Source organism: Saccopteryx leptura, chromosome 4, assembly GCF_036850995.1.
Source record: "Saccopteryx leptura isolate mSacLep1 chromosome 4, mSacLep1_pri_phased_curated, whole genome shotgun sequence".
NCBI lineage: Eukaryota > Metazoa > Chordata > Mammalia > Chiroptera > Emballonuridae > Saccopteryx > Saccopteryx leptura.
In genome coordinates this window covers 101,202,801-101,219,133 of record NC_089506.1, presented here as the reverse complement: position 1 = coordinate 101,219,133, position 16,333 = coordinate 101,202,801, and the positions used below count along the sequence as shown (strand labels likewise).

The 16,333-nt window shown below is 38.9% G+C and overlaps 1 protein-coding gene across 4 annotated transcripts in view; it reads left to right on the top strand.

Moving 5' to 3' along the window:
• The window catches only part of ENOX1 (ecto-NOX disulfide-thiol exchanger 1), a 617,728-nt gene that overhangs the window by 179,541 nt on the left and 421,854 nt on the right, over positions 1–16,333 (top strand). For all 4 annotated transcript variants that reach the window (XM_066380846.1, XM_066380849.1, XM_066380848.1 and 1 more), the window contains one exon: positions 4,933–5,058. The gene's annotated coding sequence lies outside the window, so the exon portion shown is untranslated. The remainder of the gene's footprint in view (positions 1–4,932; positions 5,059–16,333) is intronic.

Here is a 16,333-nt window from a genome sequence, read left to right as displayed (position 1 = left end):
ATTACATACCAGGGAGCTCCCAGAAGCTAATTTCTCAACAGAAACACTGCAGGCAGGAAGGAAATGGCAAGAAACATTCAGTGATGAGAAGCAGGGACCTACAACCAAGATAACTAACCGATAGAACTACCATTTAGAATCAAAGGACATTTAAAGAGCCTCCCAGACAAGAAAAATATTTCATATAATACCAAACCAGTATTACATGAAATGGTAAATGGTCTTCTTTAAGAAGAAGAAAAAATAAAGAGAAAAAATATGAACAATAAAATGCCAATAAATACATCTCTATCAATAATTGAATCTAAAAAACAAAATAAACCAACAAGCAAAACAGAAGCAGACTGATGGATATAGGGAACATTTTGAGGGTTGCCAGGTGGAGAGGTTGTTGGGGGGATGAGTGAACAAGGTGAAGGGATAAGAAGTACAAATGGGTTGTTCCAGAAGAGTCATGGGGACGTAAAGGGCAGCATAGAGCACAGTCAATTATCTAATAACTCTGTATGGTGTCAGATGGGTAGGAGGCTTATCAGGGTGATCACTTAGTACATTATGTGATGTCTAATCACTGGATTATACACCTGAAACTAATATAATATAGTATGTCAACTGTAATTAAAAAATAAAAAATGATTTAAAACTACAGAGTTTATATGGGAATTTAGCAGATAATAATGGACATATATTTAAGAAATTAGGGGGAAATAATGGGTTATTTCATAGAGGATCTTGAAAAAACCGGCCACTGACAGAGGGTAAACACAGTCATACAACCACTTAGCTCTTATAGCCCAATAAATTTTAAATGTGAAGATATAAATGTAAAAAGTGAAAAATGAAAAGCAGAATAAAATATAGGTCAACCTTTTATTATCTTGGGATAAGAAAAGTTTCAAAAAGCACAGCACTAAAAATCAGAAAGGAGAATGATGGATTTAGTCATATCAAAGTTTACCCTTTTCTGTGACCAAAATAGTGGTACCCAAATAGAGCATATCAAGTGATAAAATTCCTGTGAACAAGAGAGTGGAAAAAGAAACTGCAGTATATTCATATAATTCATTGCTACACATCAACAAAAACGAGTAAACCACCGATACAAAGAAGAGCATTGATAACTCTCATGGGTATAATGTTGAGCCAAAGAAGCTATTTTCAGAACCAATCTATGGTGTTAAATGTTAGTGTAGTTGTTACTTTTCAAGAGGAAGGATGGAATATGACTGGCAGGGTCATGCGGAGCCTTCATGATGCTGCTAATGTTCTGAGTCCCGCGGGGGAGCATAGGTGGTTCAGGTGGTTCAGCTGTATGCTTGATCACAAAGCATATACTGCTCTGTACGCATAGTTTACTTTAATATTTTTTTTTTTATTTTTTTTATTTTTTTTTTTTTTTCCATTTTTCTGAAGCTGGAAACAGGGAGAGACAGTCAGACAGACTCCCGCATGCGCCCGACCGGGATACACCCGGCACGCCCACCAGGGGCGACGCTCTGCCCACCAGGGGGCGATGCTCTGCCCATCCTGGGCGTCGCCATGTTGCGACCAGAGCCACTCTAGCGCCTGGGGCAAAGGCCACAGAGCCATCCCCAGCGCCCGGGCCATCTTTGCTCCAATGGAGCCTTGGCTGCGGGAGGGGAAGAGAGAGACAGTGAGGAAAGCGCGGCGGAGGGGTGGAGAAGCAAATGGGCGCTTCTCCTGTGTGCCCTGGCCGGGAATCGAACCCGGGTCCTCCGCACGCTAGGCCGACGCTCTACCGCTGAGCCAACCGGCCAGGGCGCATAGTTTACTTTAATAAAGTGGTTTTAAAGGCAAGCATACAAACAAAATTTTTCAGTGTCATATGGGCAACGACTTTTTTAAAAAATGAAGTTTTTCCCTCTCTCTCTCTCTGTCTCTCCCTCTCCTCTCTAAAATGAAAAAAAAAAAATTAAAAAAGAAAAACAAAACAAAACAAAAACAAACCTGAGCCTGACCTGTGGTGGCGCAGTGGATAAAGCGTCGACCTGGAAATGCTGAGGACGCCGGTTCGAAACCCTGGGCTTACCTGGTCAAGGCACATATGGGAGTTGATGCTTCCTGCTCCTACCCCCGTCTCTCTCTCTGTCTCTCCTCTCTCTCTCTCTCTGTCTCTCCCTCTCCTCTCTAAAATGGAAAAAAAATTAAAAAAAAAAGAAAAACAAAACAAAAAATGAAGTTTTATTTTGATCACACAATATATATGGTAAAAGTTTTCAAAAGGCAACTTCAACAATTTTCTTAAACTAATTTATCTTAAGAACAGAATGAGAAAATTATACAAGGGAACATTTATAATTATATACACAGTAGCTTTATTTATAAAAGTGAAAAATCTGATACAAAGTAAATGCCCACCATTTGGGAGTTTGTTTAATAATGGTACATTCAGAATATGTTGTCACCAGATATATTGAAGCAGAGCTACTTTTATTTGTGTAGGAAGTTAAGTGAACAGCTTGGTGACAAAAAATAGCAATTTCCACATATATTTCTCTCATATTAACACACACACACATTCAAGGTCACATTTTTTAAAACATTTATATGTATGTAGTCTGACCAGTGGTGGTGCAATGGATAAAGTGTCGACCTGGCTTGAGTGTGGGGTTTGCTGTTTTGAGCATGGGATCACTGATATGATCCCATGGTTGCTGGCTTGAGCCCAAAGGTCACTAGCTTGAGGTCAAGGTTGCTGGCTTGAGCAAGGGGTCACTGGTTTGGCTGGAACCCACCCAGCCAAGGCACTTAGTAGAAGCAATCAATGAACAACTAAAGTGCTGCAACTATGAGTTAATGCTTCTCATCTCTCTCCCTTCCTGTCTATCTCTCTCTTGCTTAAAACAAAAAAGAAGAGTCTGTATCTAAACAGTTTGAAACAGTAGTCACTAAAACACATAAAATGTCAGCAGAATTTATCTAGGTTTTTCTGTGATTTTTTAATTTCCATTTTCCATTTTGTATTTCTAAAAAAATAATGGTACATATATTACTTTTGAACACCTAGAGATATAATAAAACAAAAGTAAACAAAAACACCTGAAAATTATTTTTGTATTTTCCTCCAGTTAATTTCCCTCCTCCTTTAGCATTAATTAGATATTTTTAGTTGAAATGGGAGGAAAGTAGAAAGGGAAGAGAGATGCGAATAAACCGTATGTTTGTTAAGTTTAATAGCATTAAATGGTAATATTAAAAAATATGAATCTTATTGCAAAGAGTTCTTTCTTATGGATGAGAATTATTTTTAATTTTTAATTATTTATTTATTTTTTACAGAGACAGAGAGTGAGTCAGAGAGAGGGATAGACAGGGACAGACAGACAGGAACGGAGAGAGATGAGAAGCATCAATCATTAGTTTTTCATTGCGCGTTGCAACACCTTAGTTGTTCATTGATTGCTTTCTCATATGTGCCTTGACCGCGGGCTTTCAGCAGACCAAGTAACCCCTTTCTGGAGCTAGCGACCTTGGGTCCAAGCTGGTGGGCTTTTCCTCAAACCAGATGAGCCCTCACTCAAGCTGGCGATCTCGGGGTCTTGAACCCGGGTTCTCTGCATCCCAGTCCGACGCTCTATCCACTGCGCCACCGTCTGGTCAGGCGAGAATTATTTTTAGATCATCCTTTATTTAAGTTATATTCGGTATAAATTGAATGGTACTGATGTAATTCTAAGTATTTCCTAGTATATTGAAAGAAACTAAAGTCTTGTATACTCCAAACTTACGAATAGTTTTTATAATCACTAGATTAGGAATGGTCTCAGTTTTATGGAGTTTTAAAGTTATATCATTTTTGAGCTTGTTGTTACAAGAAAAAGAACACAGTATTAAGTATAATGTTCATTCCTGGTTGTTGGGGGGGCCTGTGGCAATGAGGGGCCCTGGCACTTAGGTTTCCTTCACTTCATGCAGAATTCATCTATTAAGATCTTAGCTCCGTTGGCTTACACCCTAGTTCCTCTCTTTTGGAGGGGAATTGTTGCTATTGTTGTTATAATAACACACTGATGTGTTACTAATACAATTTAAAGATAGCTTATGGAAACAGATTCATTAAAATACAAAAACAGAATATGTATTTAACTGTTACTGTGGAAGGCTGTTAAACTCACTGATGTTTTAGGACCCCATACATATAATAATTGGATTCATTTATTTCTCCTATTTTAAAGAAAGTAAATCATTCATTTAATAAATATGCACTATTGGTATTATTTTGATTGGTATTATTTATTTACTCCCATAAATAACCTTGTACTCTAGTCCCTAACCCTCTCCCCCCAATTCTGTACTCTAGCTTTAAGATATATTTAGATTCTTACCAGGGCTTCTCAGACTTTAATGTATATCCAAATCATCTAGGGATCTTGTTAAAATGCAGGTTGTCATTCGTTACTTGTGGAGTGGGGTCTAGTGTTCTGCATGTTTAGAAAGCTCCCGTGGGATTTCTCTGTATGTTAGCAAGCTCCCCCGAGATGCCGCTGTCGCCGGCCTGCAGACCACACTTGGCACATGGCAATCTAATCTGTCCCAGCATCCCCGCCTCAGAAGTGGGGAGGTGCCTCCATATGTAGGAGACTGCTTGTTCCGGTCTAGTGGCTCATAGGGGCAGCTGGTGATTATGTAACCAGGAATGCAAGTGTAGGATCTAGATTACATGGAACAAGTGACACAGCCAAGGAGAGCAGATGAGCACTAGAGAGTAAGAGCGAGCATAAGTGAGCCAGTGCTGAGATATACACAACTTTTCCCCCCATTACTGTGGGGGACTGTTTATGAGTACAGTGACAGGCAGACTGTTGTATTTGTCCTGCCATCAGAAGCACAGGTGAGGCAGTAAGTACTAAGTTCTTTCGGGAATTTAAATGTTTAGAGAAAAAGACTGAATTGTTGGTGCTTCTATTTCAGGGCGTAGGGCGTGCTGTTGTGTGGTAACAAGCCTTCTGGTGAGCAGCCTGTCCCACCTGTGACCTCCTCTGGGGATTATCATCAGGAGCCGACCACGGCAGCGCTTCTCAGGTCCTCCTTGCCAAGGTAAGGAGCCCGGTGTCGCTCTCAGTGTGCTGTGAGGCTGACTGCAGACTCCTGGTGGAACAGCACCGGGCGGGAGCCCTGACGAGGCTGCCTTCCAATGAGCACTAGCCCAGCAGTAGCAGAGATAGGACTTGCTGCTATCAGGGGAAGCTAAGAAAAGCACTTGCCCTGTTACTTCTACTTTTGATATTCTGCATTCCTAGGAGAGCTGATGCATGTTTTTTAAATTGTAAAGCAAACAAACACCCCCACATAACCTAATATTTACCTTCTCAACAACATGTGTAAGTCTCCAGGATAGTATTATTAACTATAAACACACATCGTAGAGCAGATCTCTGTATTCATCTCATAAACCTGAAACTCTGAATCCATGAGAACTCCTTGTTCCCCCTTCCGTTCAGCCCGTGACAACCACCCTTCCATTGTCTGTTTCTTTGGGTTTGACAACTTTAGATTCCTAATGTAGGTGGAATCACGTGGTGTTTGTCAATCCGTGACTGGCTTATATCACTTATCATCGTCTCCTCAAGGTCCATCCAGGCTGTAGCAGATGACAAGAATTTCTTTTTATGGCTAAATAATATTCTATTGTATATGTGTGTGCTACATTTTCCTTATTCCTCCACTGATGAACTTTCAGATCTACATTTTGACTATTATGAATAATGCTACATTGAACATGGGCGCGTAGATATCACGTTGAGATCCTGATTTCAATTCTTTGGGATTGATCTCCCAAAGCAGACTTGCTTGGCCGTATGGTAATAGTTCTATTTTTGAGAATCTTCCTTACTGTTTTCCTCAGTAGCTGCACCATTGTGCATCCCCACCAGCTGCGCACAAGGTTCTAATTTATTCATGCCTCACCCCCACTTGTTAGTTTCTGTTTTTATTTCCTTTTTAAATAACGACCATCCTAACAGATGTGAAGTTATATACTTCACTGTGGTTTTCCTTTACATTTCCTGATGATTAACGATTTTGAGTCTCTTTTCTTATACCTGTTGGCCATTTGTATGTCATCTTTGAAGAAATGTCTATTTAAGTTCGTTGCCTATTTCTTAATCAAATTATTATCTCTGTTTTGTTGTTGTTTTAGTTTTTGTTTATTTTTTTCTATTGAGCTGTAGGGATTTCTTATAGATTTTGGATATTTCTCCTTATTATATAATATCATTTGCATATATTTGGCCCATTCTGTAGGTTGCCTTGTCATTCTGTTGACTGTCTCATTTGCTGTGCAGGAACTTTTTAACGTGATGTAGTTCTATTTTTGCTTTTGTTGCCTATGCTTTTGTTATAGCCAAAACGTCATTGTCCAGACCAATGTTATGAAGTTTCCACCTATGTTTTCTTCTATAACTTTTGTAGTATTAGGTTTTATGGGTAAGTTTGTAATGGATTTTGGGTTAATTTTTGTATATGGTATAAGATAGGGGTGTAATTTCATTCTTTTACCTGTGGGCCACCAGTATTTTATCTTTTTATTTTAATGGAATTTATAGGAGGTCACTAGTTAACATAATTATACAGGGTTCAGGTGCACAATTCAACAACACATCTCTGTACGTGACTTGGTTAAGTTTATTTCTAATTATTTTATTATTTTTCATGCTATTATAAATTGGATTGTTTTCTTAATTTCTGTTTTTGGATTGTATGTTATTAGTGTATAGAAATACAACTGATTTTTGTTTGTTGATTTGGTATCCCACAACTTTGCTAAATTCATTTATTAGTTCTAATAGGTTTTTTTTTTATATGTAGAATCTTTAGGGTTTTCTACATATGAGATCATGTCAGATGTAAACACAGATACTTATTTATCTTTTCTTTTCTGGTTTAGATGCCTTTTATTTGTTCCCAACTTCTCGGGCTAGTTCTTCCAATACTATGTTGAATAGAAATGGTATCCTAATGTTGTTCCTCATCTTAGTGGAAACTTTCCATTTTTTCACAATTGAGTAGGATCTATTGTGATTTTCATGTGATTTTTATTTCTCATTTTATTAATCTGAAGTATCACATTGATGGATTTTCATATGTTGAATTATTCTTGCATCCCAGGGATAAATCCCATTTGATTGTGGGATATAATTTTTTTAATGTGCTGCTGAATTTGGTTTTATAGTATTTTGTTGAAAATTTTTACATGTTTATTTATCAGAGATAATGAGTTATTTATTTTTTAATTTTTAAAGTTTATTTAGAAAATTAACTTTACCAGGGTAACACTGATTAATAAGAGTACCTAGGTTTCAGGTAAACATATCTATAGCATTTAAATTGTTATGTTGTATACCCATCACCCAAAGCTAAATCACTTTCTGTCTCCTTATGTTTGTCCCTCATTACACCCTTTCCCCCGCCCTCTCCCCATACCCTTTTCTCCGGTAACCACTTCACTTCTATGTCCAGGAGTCTCAGTTTTATATCCCACCTATGTGTAAAATTGGCTTATAGTATTATGCTCTTGTAGTGTTTTTGCCTGGCTTTGTTATCAGGGTAATACTGGCCTCATCAAATGAGTTTGAAAATATTCCGTCCTCATCAATTTTCTGGAAGAGTTTGAGAAGGATTGGCCTAGTTCTTATTTAAATTTTGATAGAATTCACCAATGAAGCCACCTGACCCTGCGCTTTAATGTGTCGGGATTTTTTTGGTTACTGATCAACCTCCTTATTCATTATAGATCTGTTCAGAGTTACTATTTCTTCATGAATCAGTCTGGTTTGGTTGTATGTTTCTAGGAATTTATTTCTTCTAGGTTATCCAAATTGTTGGCATATGATTACTCATAGAAATCTCTCTCTCTCTCTTTTTTTTAATTTAATGAGAGGAGGGGAGGCAGAGACAGACTCCTGCATGCGCCCCAACCAGGTATACCCCCAGCAAACCCACTAGGGGGCGATGTTCTGCCCATCTGGGGCCCTTGCTTTTTTGCATCTGGAGCCATGTTTTAGCCCCTGAGACCACAGAGCCATCCTCAGTGCCCAAGGCCAACTCGCTCTAATTGAGCCTCATCTACAGGAGGAAAGGAGAAGAGAGAGAGAGAGAAAGAGAGAGAGAGAAAAGTGAGAAGAGGAGGAGGGGAGAAGCAGATGAGTGTTTCTCCTGTGTGCCCTGACCAGGAATCAAACTCAGGACATCCACACAGTGGAGGGATGCTCTACCACTGAGCCAACTGGCCAGGGCTACTCATAGAAATCTCCTGTAATCCTATTTATTTCTGTGGCCTCGGTTGTAATATCTTTTTTCCATTTCTAATATTGTTTACCTGACTCTTGTCTTTTTATTTTAATCTAGCTAAAGGTTTGTCAGTTTTCCCTTTTCAAAAACAGACTTAGTAAAATTGATTTACCCATTTTTAAAATAACTTTGATGAAGTATAATTTGCATACCATGAAGTTCATCCATTTAAGGTATGTATTTCAGTGGTTTTTAACATATGTACAGAGTTGTGTAACCATTATTATAATCTAATTTTATAACATTTTAATCACCATAAAAAGAAATTTTGTACTTATTAACAGGCTGAACCATATTTAACTATATAAATATTACAGATTTCTGGCCCTGGCCGGTTGGCTCAGCGGTAGAGCGTCGGCCTGGCGTGCGGGGGACCAGGGTTCGATTCCCGGCCAGGGCACATAGGAGAAGCGCCCATTTGCTTCTCCACCCCCACCCCCTCCTTCCTCTCTGTCTCTCTCTTCCCCTCCTGCAGCCGAGGCTCCATTGGAGCAAAGATGGCCCGGGTGCTGGGGATGGCTCCTTGGCCTCTGCCCCAGGCACTAGAGTGGCTCTGGTCCTGGCAGAGTGACACCCCGGAGGGGCAGAGCATCGCCCCCTGGTGGGCAGAGTGTTGCCCCTGGTGGGCAGAGCGTCGCCCCTGGTGGTTGGGTGGTCTGTCTGACTGTCTCTCCCCATTTCCAGCTTCAGAAAAATACAAAAAAATAAATAAAAATAAATAAATATTACAGATTTCTGAGAGTCTTATTTTACTGGAATTGATATGATGCACTCTGAGAACCAATTTTTGACTGTAAATATTAATTTTTGTATATGATTTAGCAAAAAATAAAATCTATTAAGATAAATATTATCAACTATCAACATTAATTGGTAATAAAATTCATTAAGGTATTTTATTATTAAATAGTGTAAATTTTTACTATCACAGAAATATTTTTTAAGAATAGTATTTATCATTCAGAAATATCTATTACAAAATGGAAGGTGTAATATTTTTTTGCAACTACAGATTGAGTAAGCATTCTTGAGGACATTGAAGAGGTGAGTAAAAGGGTGAGAGATGATGGGAAAGGAAATTTATTGTAATATATTTATGGGCAAACTACTGGGCTGGAGTGTGATCCATGGATCAAAATGCTACTGATTTATTTTGGGAAACATCATAAAAGTCTTGATGAGAAAAACACTGAGGATAATTTATGATAGTTAATTGGCCAGATTATTTTTTTTATATAACAAGTTCCTCTGAAAGCATTCATTTCAAATTTACTTTACATGGAATTCTTGGATAAAAACCTTCCAAAAGTCATTAAGTCTGCTTTCTTTTTATCCTTTTTGGAAAGTAGCTATAATTCTATTTCTGAGCCTTTAGAAAAAAAAAATTGTCCTTTATAGCTGTGATAGGTTATTTCTATCCATTTAGAACTATGTGTCAGTGATAACCAGTTCCCTTCCAGATCTTTTTCAGTCATCCAGAAGAACTCCGTTTCTCAAATATGGCGCTCCTTAACTAATGACTTACAAGAGTATGAGTGTAATTCATGCAGGACACATCTGTGTTTTTATTTACAATACTTTCTGCTACTGTTAACCTGCTGGTCACTGTGAGATCTACTTTGTTTGCTCTTCCAGCTGTAATCCCCTCCGTTTTATTCAAAATGAGCCTGCCCAGGGCTGTTTCATAGGGGCCAGCTTCCAGAGTAGTTGAAATGGTTTTCCTTTGGCCGCCTTCCTAAAGTCACCCCTCCTCAACTCTCTCCATAACACAGATTAGCAGGAATTTTTTAATAATGCAGTATTAACATTCACATGAAGGTGACTATTGACAGTGATTGATTGGATATGAATTACTGAAAAACAAAACCCTGCAGAATTGGTAAAAAGGAAAAGAAAGTGTCTACTCTGAATATAACATCAGAATCTTGGAGAGCATTTAGGGCACCTGCTTATGAGCCCAGTGCATTAGCAGGCTGGAGAGCAATGTGACACTGCTGGAACACATGCAGAAGAGCAAGTTCCCATGCCAGGGGCAAGCCCAGGCCTCTGGGCAAGGCTCCCTGCTGCTGGGAGGCTCACTTGTTTTGAAAACTGTACAAGTAATTATTGTTAAGTCACATTCTGTGGCTGCTAGCACTATTGTGCAAAGTAGCTTTACAAAAGAAGCATTGCTGGAATGCACTAGAAATAATGATTTAAAATTGAACTGGCTCTCCCTCTAAATTACAGGCTGCCACATGTTTTCCCAAGTAGCTAACATCACTGACTGAAGGTATTTTAAATGTCAGAGATTTATTCAGTAGTTCACCCCTCATCTGCAGTTTTGCTTTCTGTGGTTTCAGTTACCTGTGGACAATTGTGGTGCAAAAATACTAAATGGAAAATTCCAGATATAAAAGATTTATGTTTTAAATTGCATGCTATTCTGAATAATGTTAAGAAAGCTCATGCTATCCAGTTCAGTCCTGTCTGGGACATGAATCATCCCTTTAGAGTATCCAAACCGTATCTGCCTGCCCTTTAGCCACTTAAACAACCATATAAGTGGTCAGATCTACTGTCATAGTGTCACAGTGCTTGTTTTCAAGTAACCTTTAATTTACTTGATAACATCCCCAAATTGCAAAGAGTAGTGATGTTAGCAGTTCAGATATGCCAAAGAGAAGCTGGAAAGCATATGTATACATAGAAAAATTTATAGTATATATAAGGTTTACGTTTCAGGCATCCATTCTGGGTATTGAAATGTACCCCTGTGGGTAAGGGGGGATGTCTGTATTCTTAGTAAGGTTGGAGAGTCAGCCATACTACGGAGTGTGTCATAGGTCTTGATCATCTAAGTTGACCTTTGAGACCACATGGATGGTGACTTGCTTTGTCTCGCTATAAATACATTTTAAAATGACTGATGTATTATGACATTCAGACAAGGCTGAACCAGATCTGTGACTGAGTCGTGTTTGCAAGTATCTTGATTCAAATCCTTGAATGTATATTTAGCATTTAACATTTAAACATTGAGACTGAAGGGTTACTTGTGGAAGTATTATAATTCTTGGTGCCTAACAGATGGATCTGTGGACGCATGTGCATGTCTGGGTGGACAGAGCTTGACTAAAGGATGGCGGAGTCCCGAGCCCCACTGCATGCCAGTAGAATATTATTGGTGTAAAAGGGAAAGGTGGCACCTGTTAACTCAGGTTTCAACATGTAACATTTAGGCAACTGGCAAGACAGTTTATTCCCACTCCCTCCCCGGGTGGGAATAAGGTTACAAGAATTGTTGCCATTGTTGAACTATCTCTACTGAATATTTTCACAAAAATAAAAATTGTTGGCATTGCTGAACCATTGCTGCTGAATATTTTGCACAGACTTACTACAAGCCTCGCCACGGTCCTAGTTTAGAATCACCTGAATTCGGTGATTCACAGTCAGTTGAAATTTTTGTACTCAGTATTTTAAATAGTTCTTTTTATTGGAAATGAGTGATTATAAATTTACAAGTTGTTAGTGTGCTTTACAAGAATTTGCTTGGTTTGATAAATCATAAAAGGAAACTGAACTGAAAAAAGGGGCCAGGGAAAGTGGGGAATGTTTTGATAACATACAAACAAATGAACAAACAAAAGAACTTTGAAATTTATTTTGTAACATTGTAACTACATCAGTGTGAGTTACCTCTGCCCTCATGAGTGTGAGTAGCTAACACTGTCTGGTTATGACAGACCAAAAAATTGTGAAAAGAAAGAGGTTAAAACAAGTGAAAGTGATATGTTTATTCAGTGCATGAACTAACTCTGTTAACTAACCATAAAGAAATATATACTTTTCTTAATAGAAAATTAATGTTACCCAACTCTATTTAATAAATGTTGAGTAAATACTTAAAAAAAATACCGTTTTGATTGGGTACCAAACCTTTAGCTGTTTTGGAATACCCACATGATTCAAATTCAGTTTGGCAGAGTGTGTGTGTGTGTGAGTGTGTGTGTGTGTGTGTGTGTGTGTGTGTGTGTAAGAGAGAGAGAGAGAGAGAGAGAAAGAGGCAAGACTGAGCAAGGTACAGAAATGTACAGTTGAATCCATAGCACAAGAAAAGTATTGATAAGCATGTGATTAGATGGGCCCTAGTTTTAAAAAAGCTAGAATCCATTTATTATCTGCAAATGTTCGCAAAATCATTACATAAGTGCCCAGAGCACTTTGACTTTATAGTATCACATTGGAGAAATATCTGGACCCTGTCCTGATGGCCAGGGCAGATAGTTGATATCATGAGCTAAGAACAGGCACTTCACAATTCCCAGCGTTTGGGACTCTGCCACATAAATTTGAAATAGGTCAAAGTGAAACATTGGGATTTTCATATGCTTGTTATGAGAGAGTGTAAAAATTTAAACCTGGGAGAATAATAGGAAGTATTTTCTGATAAAACAGCTCTATTAGTAAAGATGTTTGGAACCAGAGACTAATTTATCTGGCTCTTGTATGGATGAGCAGGAGACAGAAACAATTCTTATAGAAATAAAGACCCTAAAAGTATAGTGGAGTAATGTGTTTTTGTTTTGTTTTTTGTAATGTTCAGTTTTAATGCTTGTGTTGATCTACTTTCCATTAATTTTTACACCATAATAATGTAACAGTTATCACTATTAGTTATCACTAATAGTTATAATGCAATTATAGTATATGTGCTAGCTTTAATGAGAGCCCACAGGGAGATTAAAATAAAAGGATTGCATGGCATGGTTTATGTTAGAAATAAGAGAAGAACCTTTTTTTTAAGTTGCAAGTATAAAGTTATATGGAGAGAAATAATCAGATGCTACATGTGTCACGCTTTATTGTTGTTTTGCCTTTGAGATCTAAGCCCCGTGCTCCCACCTATTCCGTAGGTCCGTCCCCCTCGGAGGAGAGGCAGCAGCCTCAGAATGCGTTCAGACTGCCTCTGGAAAGCTCAGATCGCATGCCCGGGATAACATAGCTCAGAGCCAGAATTAGTCATTATAATCGAGATATAAACTATTCATAAAAATATAAATAAATAAGTGCCTATTTTATTAAGTTAGAACCACTGGGTTGAGAAAAACTTATGAAGATAATAAGGAAATTTTAAGCTACTAAACTATTCTGTCACAAATGAGTGATTACAAACATAGGGAGTATCTTATTCAGGATGAAAGAAAGAAAGGAAACTTGATTCACTGACATGCGCACAAAGTGATGGTGTGTGATTTGTTGGTTTGCCATTCGCCAAGAGGAGCCGTCTGCGTCACCCTGGTCATGCAAAAGATGCAGAGAGGGGGACAGTGTCAGATCCAAGATCGGCCTGCTCTGTGACAGCACGCTGCTAGGCATTTCCCACGTACTGTAATGTGAGAAGTGTGATGAGCAGCTGAGTAGTGGGCAGAGATTAGAAAGGCAGGTGTGACCTGTGCGGAACCTCAGGTGAGGAAAGGGTGGTGAGTGCTGACCCTGCCTCCGAGGAGACAGGGTGCTCAGCAGGACGAGGCCCCACCTGTACCTCCATCATAACTAAAGGCAGTTTTGTGCTCATTCAGAGCACAGTTGTCACACAGGTGGTCGATAGTTCATAGGTGGGATGGGAAGAACAGGAAAAGGCCAGAAAGGGCTATTTATATCTGTCTCTCTTTTCATCTGTCTGTCCATCCATCTATCTGTTCATCTATCCAGTTCAAGGAGGCAAGAGGAAAGTTCTGATTAACTCCTGGGATCAGCAGCTCTTAGCTCCTGTATCACACTCATTTATAACTATAGCTATGCCTGCTGTTGTGTCCTGGACTCATGTGCATATGATGACCCTGAAATCACCAAGGAATAGTTGTATCATGTTCACTGAATTCTTTTTAAGAAGGTAGACTCAAGTAAAATACAGTTTAGAAAGATTCCCATCTCTCCATTAGATTGATGATTTCTTCAGGGGAGGAATCATCTCTTATTCGTCTTTATGTCCTTTGATGTCTAGCACAATGTTCTAGGTGAAATATTTGTGACGGTGAACAGAATGGAAATCATGGAAGTGTGAGGGGAGGAAATCATGTTCTTTAGAGTCCAGTATTGCTGTTATCAGTAGACTCAACCAGAAATCATCCATCACCCTACCCATACTCCTACCATTCTCAACCTTCATAATAAGATGATGTTTTTATGAGTGAATTAAGGATTCAATTACTAAAGTGTCTTTAGTAATGAAGACGATAAGTTTCTAAGAGAGTTGGGAGGAGCATCTAACAGAGGGAGGTATTGTCAGGTGGAGTCCCATGAAGGAGTTAGTTTCTACCCTTCTGCATCACGTGGGCCAGGAGAGGCTCCCTCACTCCTGCTTTTCTGGGCTGATCCTCATCTCAGGGGCTTGGGTGCTGCTCGTCCTCAGCCTCCTGGAATACCCTAACTTTAAGGCGAGACTTGCCAGGTTAAACTCAGGGATGAGGACTGTAGACATTCCACAAAATATCTTCACCTGAGGCTTGGCCAGGACATCTTTGTATCTACCCAGGCCTAACACACATCTCTGAAGAGACCAAATCTTCTTCCAAGAGAATTAGCATCATGTGGTAGAAAGAACAGTAGGTTCTTGAGTCTGTGATCTGTGATTTCAGTGACCGTATTTATCCTGACTGGTGAGTTTTAACCTTGAGCTTCGGTTTTCATTATTATAAGTATTATAATATCTACCCTACAGAATTATTGGCTAGATTATATGAAATAAGTTTCTGATGTGTTGGAGGGTTGGAAGCACTCTGCACACATTAGGCCAGGGTTCTCCCTGTGGCCAGACCAGGTTTTATTAGCTTTGTGCGGAGGGTGTGTTATCTTACTACCACTGATGATGGTTGAAAATAAGGAAAATTATAAGGAATTCTTTGCTAATAAGCTATGCAGTTATAAATGAGTTATTTAAGGTCTGTTGGTAACTCCAATGCAAAGAAAATTAGAAAATATTGTTTATGAGGAATGAACCTCTTTGCACAGTAAATGCAAACTCTATACTCTTGGCCCAATTAGTCCAATGCTTTGACTCCAGTATTTTCCACAGACTCTTTCACCTTCCCAACACAGTCATGACTGTCTCCACAGTAGTCAGCAAGATCACGAAAACGCTAGCATTTTTGCTTAAATCTGATTAAGACCATATTAACACTTTTAAGTGGATCAGCTTTTAATCCTCTCTCTGACAGAAACATTTTATCTACCATAGAGCTATCTTTAGTGTAAGAATAGCATTTACCTCTACAGGTTCTTGTCGACTTGGTGTTTCCTTCAGAACTCTTGTTAAACTGCTCCTTGAATCCTAACAATGTGGTTTCACAGTCTAAATAGTATATTTTAAAGGAGCTCCATATTTTTCCTGCATGTTTATACATAGCACACCATATCACCGGTAGTTTAATATTTGTTTTAACAAGAACAATAACAATGAAATTCAGCTGTGCCATGCTTTTTGGAATTTATGACCTCCCTTTTTTTCAGTTGGAGGTATCTGCAGGGACTAAGGTTCAGTGGAAATCCCTGTCTTCTGCTCATGACCCATGCGGTTGGAGGAGAACCCCCTTTATGAACAGATAAAGTAGTCTTGGGAAAGGGCTAGGCTTTCTAAATTGTAGAATCTGCTTATAGAAGCTCTGAAAACAGAGCTTTGGAGTTTTGGTGCTCTTTCAGTCTGAGTACTGTAAGAGGTACGGTAAAATATTAACTCAATGAGTAAATATATTTAGTTCCTACAATGTTCCAAGCACTGTGTAGGAAAAGCATTGAGCAAAACAGACAAAAACTCTGCCTTCATGAAGCATATTTTCGTGGTGGGGAGAGTGCGATGTATTTTTAGGAGAGAGTGCTATGCTAGTAATTTGGCTCTCAACTGGAAAAAGGCCTAAGTTTGTTGACCCTGCTGATCTCAAGCTGCCGCATGATCACACTGAGTGGGAGTTGGGGAGAGAGGGGCATAATCAATTGTCTGGGGTGAGGAGAGCTAGGAGAGACAGCCTGTCAACAAAATAAA